The sequence below is a fragment of the Heptranchias perlo genome, chromosome 27 (genome assembly GCF_035084215.1).
Source record: "Heptranchias perlo isolate sHepPer1 chromosome 27, sHepPer1.hap1, whole genome shotgun sequence".
In the NCBI taxonomy this organism is placed as follows: Eukaryota; Metazoa; Chordata; class Chondrichthyes; order Hexanchiformes; family Hexanchidae; genus Heptranchias; species Heptranchias perlo.
In genome coordinates this window covers 37,186,651-37,200,536 of record NC_090351.1, presented here as the reverse complement: position 1 = coordinate 37,200,536, position 13,886 = coordinate 37,186,651, and the positions used below count along the sequence as shown (strand labels likewise).

At 46.7% G+C, this 13,886-nt stretch overlaps 1 protein-coding gene across 2 annotated transcripts in view; it reads left to right on the top strand.

Annotated features, from left to right (window-relative positions):
• The first annotated feature begins 1,574 nt into the window (after window positions 1-1,574).
• LOC137344597 (ETS domain-containing protein Elk-4-like) overlaps window positions 1,575-13,886 on the top strand; it is a 42,724-nt gene continuing 30,412 nt past the window's right edge. For both annotated transcript variants that reach the window (XM_068007673.1, XM_068007674.1), the window contains exon 1: window positions 1,575-1,838. The gene's annotated coding sequence lies outside the window, so the exon portion shown is untranslated. The remainder of the gene's footprint in view (window positions 1,839-13,886) is intronic.

Genomic DNA, 13,886 nt, shown 5'->3' with positions numbered 1-13,886 from the left:
ATTACAGTCCAAAGCATAACAGGTTGGTTTGACAGTTCTCTCTGCTTGCTAGCTTACATAGAATTACATAGAATTTACAGCACAGAAACAGGCCATTCGTTCCAACTGGTCTATCCCGGTGTTTATGCTCCACCCCTCTTCATCTCACCCTATCAGGATATCCTTCTATTCCTTTCTCCCTCATGTGTTTATTTAGCTTCCCCTTAAATGTATCTATACTATTCGCCTCAACTACTCCTTGTGGTAGCAAGTTCCACATTCTCACCACTCTCTGGGTAAAGAAGTTTCTCCTGAATTCCCTATTGAATTTATTAATGACCATCTTTTCTATATGTCCTCCAGTTTTGGACTCCCACACAAGTGGAAATGTCTTCTTTACATCTCTCCTATCAAACTCCTTCAGAATTTTAATGAATTTTAAAGGTCAGCCCTCAGTCTTCTCTTTTCTGGAGAAAAGAGCCCCAGGCGTTAACCTGTTTTTTTATGACACATTCAATCATACAAATTAAACCAAAATGCCACTGTCCTCATCAACCATGCACTCCAATCCCTGCGGTGCCCACCGGTCGCGGAAAGCCTTAAGCGTACCGGCAGACACCGTGTGATCCTTCTCCAGGGCCGCCCGGGCGCGGAGAATGCCGTGGAAGAGGCAGGAAGTCGGAGCGACCCCTCCACCCCCACAACGGGCTGCGTCTAGCCCGGACCTGTAGATGGTCACCTTGGAGCAGACCCCGAGGATGGCCAAAGATCAGGAGCTTGGGACTGGAGTGGAGCCAAAACTTGAGAAGCAGCCCCCTTAAATAGTGGAACAGGGTCTGCAAACTCTGGAATTCAGCGTGGACATGAGACAGGGAATCTTCCAGGCTGCAGAAATTATGGGCAGCCTGGGAGTCCATGAACTGACCTAACAGCCGGTTTGTCCTGACTGCTTGGTGCAACACTCTCCACCCCAGATCCCCAATTGTTCAACATGTTTCCTTTAAATGGTATAATGCCTCCGCTTAGCGGACAGAGAAATGTCACGCCAGTGCGTTAGACTTTAGCCCGCTATTATCACGGATAACTCATTGCTGGACTGTCACGTTGCTTGCTGCACCAAAATCTGGAGTCAAATTCGAGTCTCTCTAGGACGCCGCGGACACCCGCACATGGCTGACAGCTCCCAGGAACTGAGAGGGAATCGATCGGGAGAAAGAGGAGAGGAGAGGAGGAGGGTGGGGGGTGACACACAGAAACCGAGAGAGAAAAACAACATAAAGAAGAGTCGATCAGGGTGCTGCCGTGCGAAGGAGAGGGAGTGGGGGACTGAGGAACTTCCTTGCCCCTCCTGAGGCAGCTGGTGGTGGGGAGGGGTGTGTGAGGTGTAGAGAGTGAAGGGAAAGGGGGGGGGGGGGGGAAAAAGAACAAAATCTGCTTCGAGAAAGTCCTGATCACCCACCCACCCACCCCGGTGGGCAGGGCGGGCTGAGGGAGCCTCCTCTCCCGCTCCAGGAAATCCCCGATCACAGGAGGCGCCGTGAAATTAACTTAAAGCGGGGGGGGGGGGGGGGGGGAGAGAAATCGACAGGCATGAAACTGAACGGTGGCGACGTGCTGCAGAGCCGAGGGGAGCGACCCCCTCTCCACCAAACAGGGAGGAAAGGCGGCGTTTACCCACTCTCCCTTCAACCTCTCCATATCCCCAGCCTCCAGTAAACGACCGGGGAGGGGGGGGGGGGGGAGATTTTCTGTGATTGTGAACAATATTTTTGAATTTTAATTTTAATATAATAGCATGAGCACCCTGGAACTGCCGACCCCGGAATTTGCAGAGACAGACAGGATCCGCTGGAGTTGGGGTGAGTGAGGACCGTGTGTGTCTGTTTATGTTGTTTTTTGCAACATTGTTTCTTTTTTTCTCTTGTTGGTTAATTTGTAACAAGGTTTTTTTTGGGGGGGGGGGGGGGAAACAATGTATCGAGCTGGCGGATGTAGCGAAATCGAGTCCAGCTGTGGACTTGTTGTATGTGGTGGTGGGAAGTTAATTCAGGGGTTTGGCAAATGAAAGCGAGCGAAAATAAATAATATCAGTGGATTTTTGCTGCGGATTAGTAATGGGATTATAGACAAGGCGAGAAATATTTATATAAAGAGGCTGTTTGTCCTATGTAAACTCTCACTGGGCCTTCTATAGGCCTGGTTTGGAATCTGCAGGTATTTCGCTTTACATTTTACCTTTTCGCCCCCTGATTAGTTTATTTTCCTCCCCTCAGCTTTGAAGGAGAGTTTTTTTTTTCGTTCACAAGCTGGGGCAGGAATTACGGCTGAATACAGTCGGCTTCGATATCCCTGGGCTAGGGAGGGGATTGGGATCAGCCAGAGTTCCTGTTCCTGATCGCTTCTCCAGTGATTCCTGCTGGAAAGTGGGCGTGTGAGGTTAGAATTGGGTTTTAGATACGATGCTTGTCCCACACTCGGCCGAATAGCCTGCTGGCACTCGCTGATCCTTTTAGAATGGCCGAGGACGCAGTACAAGCAGAGTTGTAGGTGGTACCAGGGGTGAAAGATTTGAGTTACTTGGAGAGACGAGAGAAACTGGGGGTGGTTCTCCTTCGAGCCAGGTTAAGGGGAGAATTCACAACCGCATGGGGAAACACACGATTCATGTGTTCAAAATCATGAAGGGTTTTGATAGAGTAAATAAGGAGAAACTGTTTCCAGTGGCAGAAGGATCAGTAACCACAGGACACAGATTTAAGGTGATTGGCAAAAGAACCAGAGGGGACATGAGGAAAACATTGTTTACGCAGCGAGTTGTTATGATCTGGAATGCGCTGCCTGAAAGGGCGGTGGAAGCAGATTCAATAGTGACTTTCAAAAGGGAATTGGATAAATACTTGAAGGGAAAAAAATTGCAGGGCTACAGGGATAGGGCGGAGGAAAGGAGTGGGACAAATTGGATAGCTCTTTCAAAAGAGCTGGAACAGGCACAATGGGTAGAATGGCCTCCTTCTGTGCTGTACCGTACTATGAACTGGTCTATGCCAGTGTTTATGCTCCACATGAGCCTCCTGCCTTCTACTTCATCGAACACTATCAGCATATCCTTCTATTCCTTTCTCCCTCAAATGTTTATCTCACTTCCCCTTAAATGTATCTATGCTATTCGCCTCAACTACTCCTTGTGGTAGTGAGTTCCACATTCTCACCACTCTCTGGGTAAAGAAGCTTCTCCTGAATTCCTCATTGGGGCTCATTAGCAATTATTTTATATTTATGTTGGGGATTCTAGGAGTAGGGGGCACAGTCTTAAAAATTAGAGCCAGACCTTTCAGGAGCGAGATTAGAAAACATTTCTACACACAAAGGGTGGTAGAAGTTTGGAACTCTCTTCCGCAAATGGCAATTGATACTAGCTCAATTGCTAAATTTAAATCTGAGATAGATAGCTTTTTGGCAACCAAAGGTATTAAGGGATATGGGCCAAAGGCAGGTATATGGAGTTAGATCACAAATCAGCCATGATCTTATCAAATGGTGGAGCAGGCACGAGGGGCTGAATGGCCTACTCCTGTTCCTATGTTATGACCTCTAGTTTTGGACCCCACCCCACTAGTGGAAACATTTTCTCTATCAAACCCTTCCATTATCTTAAAGACCTCTATCAGGTCACCCCTCAGCTTCTCTTTTCTAGAGAGAAGAGCCTCAGCCTTTCCTGATAAATATATCCTCTCAGTTCTGGTTACAATTCTAACCTCACCCGATGTCCACACTCGCCCACTTTACAGTGAAGATAATTCAGTCTCCAGCTTTACTCGTACTCTGTTTTTCAGACAAGATTTCTTTGTAACTGCTCCCAGCCACTGTTAATTGTATGATTTATTTCTATGAGTGTTAATTGTATTCAGGTGGTGGGTATCAATTGGGGGCTCTCTGGTATCCTTTTTATAGGAGAGCTGATCCAGGGTGTGGTGTCTGAGGGGAATCTCTGTGAATAAAAACTTGGAAACAACTGAAGACCAGGCTCTAGTATTCTGTCCTTCACCACATGGCTATCCAATTTATAACAACTACCCCATTATTATTATTCCCACGTTTCTCCTGTTTGTTGTTGTACCCGATGCCCCCTGTCTTGACTCCATTTCAGGACAGTGGGGTACCAAGTTAAGAGAGTGAATGGGTTTGTACGTGTTGTGGGTCATATGGCCAGTTCAGTGGATACAATAAGAAGTCCTCGCCCAAAGATTAATTATCTGATTGTGCTCCATAAATGTCTGTTGGTGACTAGTGTCCATTGGTTTATATGTAGCTGTCTGACATTCCTCTGTTGCTGTCTTAAAGGAAAGAGTTAAATATAAACAGTTTAGAGCTCAAGTTAAAGTAACAGACAGTGGAATGCAATGCAAGTGTGTTAAAATACAAACAGAAATTTGTTTATTTATTTATGAACAAGTGTTTTTCCCCTTGGGAAAATATAAAGCCAAGAATGAAGGAAATTGGATTAAAAAAAAGGGAAACAGATAGGAACAGGCGGAGGCCATTCAGCCCCTCTAGCCTGTCCCACCATTCAATTAGATCATAGTTTCAATCAGATTATGGTTGATCTGTACCTCAACTCTATTTACCCGCCTTTGCTCCCATATCCCCTGATACTCTAACAGAATCTATCGATCTCAGTCTCAGTCTTGAAAGCTCCAATTGACCCCCAGCATCCACAGCTATTTTGGGGGAGAGAATTCCACATTTCCACTACCCTTTGTGTGTAAACGTGCTTCCTGGTCTCGCTCCTGAACAGCCTGTGCCCCCTTGTTCCGGATTTTCCCCCCAAGAGAGGAAACAGCTTCTCTGCATCTACCCTATCAAATCATTTTAGCACCTCAATTGGACCAACCCTCTAGCTCCTGAACGCAAGGGAATGCAAGCCAATTTTATGCAATCTGTCCTGATAATTTAACCCTTTAAGGCCCATTATAATTCTGGTGAGTCTGCCAAGGTTTCATATCCTTCCTGAGACGCGATGCCCAGAACTGAACACAAAATAGAGCATTTCTATAGCGCCTTTCACAACCTTAGGACGTCCCAAAGCCCTTCACGGCCAATGAAGTACTTTTTGAAGAGTAGTCACTTGTAATGTAGGAAACACGTACAGCAAGATCCCACAAACAACAGAGATAAATGACCAGATAATCTGTTATTTGTTTTAGTGATGTTGGTTGAGGGATAAATGTTGTCCAGGGCACCGGGGAGAACTCCCCCTGCTCTGCTTCGAAATAGTGGCCGTGGGATCTTTTACGTCCACCTGAGAGGGCAGGCGGGGCCTCGGTTTAACATCTCATCTGAAAGACGGCACCTCAGACAATGCAGAACTCCCTCAGTACTGCACTGGAGTGTTCAAGTCTCTGGAGTTGGACTTGAACCCATGACCTTCTGAATCAGAAGTTATGCTGCACCATTGCTTCCCCCACCCCCAAAGAAAATAGCTTTAATCCTCTCTCCGATGCACACTTGTACATTGAGAAATGGGAGAGTATCTGGGATTTTCCACATCTGTGTGCTTTGCAGAGTGCACTTAGAAAAATATTTTTTAAAAATTGAATCCAGGCCTCTATTCAGGGATGAGGGATTCTGCATCCTGTCAGTGGAGTATCATTTTAAATCATCTCTGGTCTTCTCAGGAGATTCAGCCAAACTCGGGGAAACTTGAGAAATCTGCAACTGTGCTTAATTCCTTTAGATTGCTGCGATTCCCAGCTGGCTGTCCTCTGCGGCTATGATGGGAGGGAGGCATAGTGCACAATGCAATCTGGAAATTCATTTGCATCTGGGATTGATTGCCTCGTGGTATGTTCCTGTGCCAATTCCCGCACATGCACTAGAAGGGAAGAATTCACTCAAATCTAGTGCTGTTTGCCTTATCCAAGGCTTGATCTGCTCTCTGTGCATGTTGTAAACTTGTGTGAGCTGCAAGGCAGAGGAGGTGGTAATGGAGAGCTGGACAAGTTGTGTGAGTGACAGAAGAGCTGGAATTTACTTACCCAGTATCCCCTCATGAGTGACACCTCACGTACAGTCTGTGAACAGACTGTATAATAGATGTGTGATATGTGTTGTCATTAGGAGTTCAGTAATGGTGGCCGAATGAAAAATTAATCAGGGGTTAACTTCCATCTTCGCTGCGGTAAACTGTTGGAACGGATCACTCGCCCGTTATAGAACCCACTCGATATTCAGTTCCATTTTGAATCACTAAAACAGATTATCTGGTCATGTATCTCATAGGGTAGATAGAGAGAAACTATTTCCACTGGTTGGGGACTCTAGGACTAGGGGACATAGCCTAAAAATTAGAGCCGGGACTTTCAGGAAAGAACTTAGGAAATAATCCTACACGCAAAGGGTGGTAGAAGTTTGGAACTCTCTTCCACAGGCGGCAGTTGATGCTAGCTCAATTGTTAACTTTAAATCTGCGATCGATAGATTTTTGTTAACCAAAGATATTAAGCGATATGGGGCTAAGGCGGGTATATAGAGTTAGGTCACAGATCAGCCATGATCTCATTGAATGGTGGAACAGGCTCGAGGGGCTAAATGGCCTCCTCCTGTCCTATTTCCCTGCTGTTGTTTGTGGGATCTTGTTGTGCACAAATTGGCTGCCAAGTTTCACTATATTATAACAGTGATAACACTTCAAAAAAAAAAGTACTTCGTTGGCTGTAAAGTGCTTTGGGACATCCTGAGGTCGTGAAAGGTGTGATATAATCGCAAGTTCTTTCTTTAGGTGGTGAAGGTGAAACTTTCCCTCAATTACATCTCCACTTGAGCTGTGGAAAATATCCAGCAGTCCAATTTAAGATTCTGCCCTTCCAAACTTGATTTATACCTGGAGAGCATTTTGAGTTTTATGACATTAGGGTGAAGTACTGGTGCTCACAGGTCTGTCACTGGGGGGTGGGGGTCGTAGCAATAATTTGAGGTGATGAATTAAGAGTATCATACAAGAAGTGTATTGCAACTAAAAAAAAAGGAAGCTGTTTTTTCTGATCATGATGATTTAGGCTGAATCCAGGGATTTACAAGCAACTGCCAATCTACAGAAACTTCCCTCAGCGATTAGCCTCCAACTGACCTCAGGGTATGCCTAATTAGACCACACCCCCACAATGCCTTTAAAGGGACAGGCCGGACTAAACACAGTTCCATTTTAACAGCTAAACGTCACAGCTAATTTCTGCCTCAGACTACTCGTGAGCAATGCCACAGGAGATTGGCTAGTACACCAATCTGGCCAGTGGCAGCATTGTGTATGATTAATGCGGTTTTAGTGAACGTGCTTCTTTATTGAGAACCCTGGAAGATTTTTCAAAATTGGGCAGCTCATTCGCCCGACAATAAAAGTTACATTTATCCCCAAGGTAAGGTTGCCAACTCTGGTTGAGTTTATTCCTGGAGGTTTCATCACATGACTTCCCCCCACCCCCCACCCCCCACCCCCCACCATGCTCCTGCCATTGCTCACCTGACATGTCTACCCTCGCGACGCCCCACCTTCCCGCGGCCAATCGGAAAGCGATAAAACTCTTTGTTACCCGATTGGATGATTCTTGACTGTCAGTCAAACAGCCTTTTCTCTTCCCCAATCTCCAATATTTTTATAACTAGTCAACAGAAGTGTTCAAAAAGACTATCTTGTTTAATCCCCCACTGTGATTTCTCTCCTCGGTTTTGCTTGTGGCAGCGTCCTGGAGATTAATCATCAATTGCTGGAGACTCCAGGCCAATCCTGGAGGGTTGGCAACCCCTAGCCCAAGGTGCTGGCCTCTCATTTTTGGACCCACCCTGCCCCCTCCCAATTCCAGCTGGTCGCAGGGTCAGGAATTAGAGCTGAACAGTAAAATACACACTGCTGATTCTTGGCTTCTCTTCATAACAGACAGTGATGTTCCAAATGAATGTCATTTCCTGGAAAATATTGAATAGTATTTTGCTCAGCTACAGTAGGTAGAAAAATATAAATAGAAACTGCAGCTGTATAAATAAATCTGCTTATAAGAACATTCATTAACAAGAGAGGCAGGTGCAGTGACCATTTAGGATATGTTACAAAATATTAAAATACATATCTGGGTGTCTCTGCATCTGTCTGTCCATCTCTCGTTTTGTCTCCCTCTCTATCTTTCTTATTCCATCTGTGCGTATCTCTCCCTCTCTCAGTCATTCCATCTGTGCGTATCTCTCTGTTTCTCTCCCTCTCTCTGTCAATCTATTTGTGCGTATCTCTCTCTCTCTCTCTGTCACTGTGTGTGGATACCTCTCTCTGTCTCTGTCTCTCACATGCTGGCCTAGATTTTCTGATTGCCCTGTTTTAACAATGGCAATAACCACCTCTAATGTCAGCTGAGGCTCAGTGGGTCCCACTCCAGAGACTTGAGCACATAACCTAGGCTGACACTCCAGTGCCGTGCTGAGGGAGTTAAACCGAGGCCCTGTCTGCCCCCTCAGGTGGATGTAAAAGACCCAATGGCACTATTTGAAGAAGAGCAAGGGGGTTTATCCCTCAATCGACATCACTAAAACAGATTACCTGGTCGTTATCTCATTGCTGTTTGTGGGATCTTGCTGTGCACAAACTGGCTGCCACGTTTCCTACATGACAACAGTGACCACACTTCAAAAGTACTTAATTGGCTGTTAAGCACTTTGGGACGTCTTGAGGTCGTGAAAGGTGCTATATCAATGCAACTTTTTTCTTTCTGGCTGGTGAACAGGAGGTGTTACTGCTTGGGGCAGTTGTGAGGAGCTTGGCCTTGTTTGCCACCCCAGAACACTTTCCCCCTTAGGACACCATTGCAGCATACCTGGAAGGAGCTGGAGACAAAGCTGAGAGAGCAACTGACCATTGCAGCCGCTGGCATTAACGGTCTGTTTGGTGCATATAAGCTGCAAGTATCCTTGCAGTAGACGGCACTCCAACAGTTGAATACTGCTCCCATATGTGGGGAGGCTCTTCTAATGGATTTAACAGAGTCCTGGACTGGATACAAGAAAAAGCATATTCCATAGGAACATAAGCAACAGGAGTAGGCCATTCAGCCCCTCGAACCTGCTCCGCTATACAGTGAGATCATGTCTGATCTGCACCTCAACTCCATTTAGCCGCCTTTGCTCCATAATCCCTTGAAAACCTTACAGGGCCAGCGAAGGCAATTGTTTCTCTCACCACTAGCCTCCAACCTCTCTGCCCATTGGCTGACTCTATATTCCGTACGTGCCAAACTGGCAAACCAGCATAAGCTGAGCAGCAACTTCCAAAAAAACCGTCAACTCAAACCTGGCCCAACGTGTGAAAAGTCGTTACTCGGACTCTGTACCGTTAACTGTCCGGATACACAACATTCCTTTACCTGTATTAGAAGACACGCAACATAAAAAAGACACGAAGAAGGGCTGAAGGGGAAAAATCCAACTGTTGAAGGCACAAATTTTGATGTTGCATTTCGAAGGATGTCTCCTGCAGAAAATGTTTTTACATTAAAATGCTAGAGTCTGGCTAATTTTAAGAACTTTTATACTTCACAATTGATAGAATTTTAATCTATAAAAAAAGAGCAAGCAAAGTGACGTTTGGATCTTCAACAGAACATTACTTACACAAAAATTACCACAGTCACTTTCCCTTATCCAACCCCTCCCCTCTGACCCAGTTCACAAAGAAACTCTACCTCTTCCAGATCCAGTTTAGAGAGACACTGTACCCCATCCAACTCCCCCACCCTGTCACACAGACACTGTACCCCATCCAACTCCCCCACCCTGTCACACAGACACTGTACCCCATCCAACTCCCCCACCCTGTCACACAGACACTGTACCCCATCCAACTCCCCCACCCTGTCACACAGACACTGTACCCCATCCAACTCCCCCACCCTGTCACACAGACACTGTACCCCATCCAACTCCCCCACCCTGTCACACAGACACTGTACCCCATCCAACTCCCCCACCCTGTCACACAGACACTGTACCCCATCCAACTCCCCCACCCTGTCACACACACACTGTACCCCATCCAACTCCCCACCCTGTCACACAGACACTGTACCCCATCCAACTCCCCACCCTGTCACACAGACACTGTACCCCATGCACCTCCCCACCCTGTCACACAGACACCGTACCCCATCCAACTCCCCACCCTGTCACACAGACACTGTACCCCATGCAACTCCCCACCCTCTTCTCTCCCAGCCCCATCCATGCTGGCACTCTGCTACCCCAGTCCCTCTCAGTTAATGCCATCACTTTCCTTCCTCCCCGCCTCAAAGCGTTGCTCCCACCTTGTCCACTCTCCCCTCCCACAGAGCACCGCTCCCAGCTTTTGCCATTCTCATCACCATCATCATCCATTTCCCCCTTTCATTTCCCCCTTTCATTTCCCCCTTTCACTGCCACCCATTTCCCCCTTTCACTGCCACCCATTTCCCCCTTTCACTGCCACCCATTTCCCCCTTTCACTGCCACCCATTTCCCCCTTTCACTGCCACCCATTTCCCCCTTTCACTGCCACCCATTTCCCCCTTTCACTGCCACCCATTTCCCCCTTTCACTGCCACCCATTTCCCCCTTTCATTTCCCCCTTTCACTGCCACCCATTTCCCCTGCCATCCACTCAGTGCTGAGCCTACCTGAGTCGGCTGCTGTTGCATCAGACTCACTTAGTCACTCCTCTCAGCGCTGCTTCCAACTGGCAACTCAAGAACTGCCTGACACACGAAAACAAGTAGTTACACAGCCTGACAGAAGTGCGGACATTTAGCATGTTTGCTATTTTAGCAATAATACCATGGCCGGCGTTTCTCTGAAACTGCTTCTCTTTTTTTTTTCCCCAAATGCACCACTCTACACACCTTCATCCTGCCCCGGCAACCCTCACTGTTTGGGAATCAAGATCTATTCCACTGCCTGCCGCTCTTATTCTATTGCAAGAGCTCAAAACTATTCCTCCTCACCCCACTCAGTCTTCCCTTCCTCCTACAATCTTTTAAAATGGAAACTTGGCATTAGCCCAACCATTACTTCTCTATTCACCTCAGCTTCCAACCTCCTTATTTTCAGTAGGATGATGTTTTGTGCTGTGAGAATTTGGCCTTCACCTAAGTATCTCAATCAGAGACTTTTGTGGCAAACGTATCTACGTGTAGAAGGCAGGTGGGTCATTAGGGTTGTGTCTCCCTCTCGTCGTGGCCTCTTAGCGCTCGATCACCTTGGGGGGGTGGGGGGATGGGGGGGGGGGGGAGGGTGGCTGCAGAGGAATTTCCCAGAGATATTTCCTAAATTGGCCTAAGTTGTTATGATCTGGAATGCACGGCCTGAAAAGGTGGTGGAAGCAGATTCAACAACTTGCATTTATATAGCGCCTTTAACATAGTGAAACGTCCCAAGGCGCTTCACAGGAGCGATTATCAAACAAAATTTGACACTAAGCCACATAAGGAGAAATTCGGACAGATGCCCGAAAGCTTGGCCAAAGAGGTAGGTTTTAAAGAGCGTCTTAAAAGAGGAGAGTGAAGTGGAGAGGCGGAAAGGTTTAGGGAGGGAAATTCCAGAGCTTAGGGCCTAGGCAGCTGAAAGCACGGCCGCCAATGGTGGAACGATGAAAATCAGATTCAAAATAACTTCCAAAATATATACGTGGTAAGGAAACATTGGCAGGGCTATGGGGAAAAAGCAGGTGGAGTGGGACTAATTGGATAGTTCTTTCAAAGAGCAGGCACAGGGACGATGGGCCGAATGGCCTCCTTCTGTGCCTGTATGATTCTATGAAGTTTTATCTCTCTTTTTGTCTCAGCTCAGGAGATTGCTAGTGGTGGGTGGTCTGGAGTGGGAGGGGGAGAAGGTGTTGGGGATGATGGTGTGGGGAGTTTATACTGCACAGCGATGGGCTCAGGCTCAGTAGACCAGTTGGTCTTTACCTGCCCTTTTTCACATGCTCCTCAATTAAAGTAAGGAACGACAATGAGGAAATGTAGTCAGTTGGGATGGTAGCAGCCTTTGTTGGGGCTTGTCTCTACTGGCCTTACTCCCTTGTTTCTGCCTCTCACAAACAAGCCGGCCCAGTGTTAGTACACAGTGATTGAGGACTGTTTCTACAGGTTTCCTTCTCTCCCTTGGATTGCTGCCAGTTCGTATCGAGGCTCGTCTGTGCAAGTCCCATCTGCTTTTGTCTAATGTTCCATGTGCTTGCATAAGAAGCTGCTCTGGCACCAGTCCATGATATGTCCTGCCTCAGGGGTAGGTAGAGGAGCAAGCAGAGTAAGGGAGGGAGAGTCGAGATGGTTTGAAGTGTATCTTCAAACCACTGATACTTAAAACCTAGAAAACTCACATCCAAGGGCTTTCTGCGCAACATAGCTTCAGCTGGGCCAAGATCTATTTCCACAGAATCAGAGAATAATACAGCACAGAAGGAGGCCATTTGGCCCATTGTGCCTGTGCCAGCTCTTTGAAAGAGCTATCCAATTAGTCCCACTCCCCCTGCTCTTTCTCCACAGCCCTGCATTTTTTTCCTTTCTAAGTATTTATCCAATTCCCTTTTGAAAGTTACTATTGAATCTGCTTCCACCGCCCTTTCAGGCAGCCCATTCCAGACCATAACAACTCGCTGCGTAAAAAAAAAATGTCTCCTCGACTCCTCTCTGGTTCTTTTGCCAATTACTTTAAATCTGTGACCTCTGGTTACCGACCTTCCTGCCAGTGGACACAGTTTCTCCTTATTTACTCTATCAAAACCCTCCCATCCCTTTCAATTGCCTCCCCTCCTCTCCTGAAGGCATTAACTCTTGCTGGGATTCCCTGGTGCTTGCTGCTTTCAGTCACTCATCCAGGTGGCCATGTGTGAGCCTAGTCTGTGAGCATTGGGAGGCCAGTTGACTAATGAGGGGATAGAGGGAGTTTAACAGCACTGCCCAATCCTGTCATCAGTGGCCATCCATACAGCTTGCTTTCCAATGGAGACCATTGGACATTGATTTGGAGCAGGAACCTTGGCTGATTTTTTTGTTCTGCCCCTCCGCCAGGGACACTGAAGTAAACTGTAGCACCCCTAACACTGCCATAGCCGAATCTAGCTAATTTAGCACAGACCAGGGATCAAATCTGAGACTTTCCTCATCTGTGTGACTCAGTATGGACTAGCGATCCAGAAGCCTGGGCTAATAATCAGCAAACGTGAGTTCAAATCCCATCACGACAATTTGAGATTTTGAATTCAGTTTCAAAGAAAAAACTGGTACCAGTAAAAGTGACCATGGATCTGTCGAATTGTCATAAAAAACCCAACTGGTTCACTAATGTCCCTTTAGGGAATAAAACCTGCCGCCCTTACTGTTAATTGTATCCGTATGAATTATATCAATTAGTGTTAATTGTATTCAGGTGGTGGGTATCAATTGGGGACTCTCTTGTATCCATTTAGTTAAGAGCTTATCTAGGGTGTTGAGTGGGCAATGTTAAGCTCTGCGAATAAAGGCTTGGAAGCAACTGAAGACCAGGCTCTAGTATTCTATTCTTCACCACCTGGCTATCCAATTTATTACACTTACCCGATCTGGGCCTATATGTGACTCCAGTCCCACTACGGTTGCCGAGCGAGCCAGTCAGTGTATCAAGCCGCAAATAGCAGTTCAAGAAGAAGGCTTAACGCCACCTAGGAGATGGGCAATCAATGCCGGCCCTGCCAGCGACGCCCACATTCAGAGAATGAATTAAAACAGAAATCATCTTATAGTTGCCTTACACAAGTCCCACTTGTTGCAAAAAAGCTATTATGCAGCCACCTTGAGCACAGTTCCTCAGGTGAGCTGGACCTGATGACAAAAATCACACCATCTACATTTATTAATTTCTTT